Source organism: Juglans microcarpa x Juglans regia, chromosome 1S, assembly GCF_004785595.1.
Source record: "Juglans microcarpa x Juglans regia isolate MS1-56 chromosome 1S, Jm3101_v1.0, whole genome shotgun sequence".
In the NCBI taxonomy this organism is placed as follows: Eukaryota; Viridiplantae; Streptophyta; class Magnoliopsida; order Fagales; family Juglandaceae; genus Juglans; species Juglans microcarpa x Juglans regia.
In genome coordinates, this window is record NC_054595.1 from 13,040,066 (window position 1) to 13,040,621 (window position 556).

Genomic DNA, 556 nt, shown 5'->3' on the forward strand with positions numbered 1-556 from the left:
GAAAATCCATATGTGCACATTAGGGAGTTTGAGGAAGCAGTTGTGACTTTTCATAGTCAAAATACAACTGATGACGTTGTGAGACTTAAGTTCTTTCCTTTCTCTTTGAAGGATAGAGCTAAGAGTAGACTATACTCGCTGAGACCACGATCTATTGGGTCATGGAGTGAGATGATGCAAGTCTTCTTTAATAAATATTTTTCCTAACATAAGACCAACGCTTTAAAAAGGCAAATCTCCACCTTTGCACAAAAGGATAGTGAGACTTTGTATCTGTCTTGGGAGAGATTTAAGGAATTGTTGAGCATGTGTCCTCACCATGGTATGAGAATTGGCACTTAGTGAGCTATTTTTATGAAGGACTTACACCTAGAGAGTGCCAATTTGTGGAGATGATATGTAATGGTGAGTTCCTACAGAAAGATCCTGTCGAGGCCATAGAATACCTCAATGAGCTTGCTGAAAAAGCTCACACTTGGATTGGACCTAGTGCTACTGAGAGCACAAATAGGTCACGACCTGCAGGAAACCCAAATGGTGGTGGAATTTATCATCT

General features: G+C 40.3%; 1 non-coding gene across 1 annotated transcript; it reads right to left on the bottom strand.

Annotated features, from left to right (window-relative positions):
• Window positions 1-217: 217 nt before the first annotated feature.
• On the bottom strand, window positions 218-326 carry LOC121247970. The gene has a single exon (XR_005937369.1). It is a non-coding gene; the product is annotated as a small nucleolar RNA R71 (small nucleolar RNA).
• Between the last annotated feature and the right edge of the window lie 230 nt (window positions 327-556).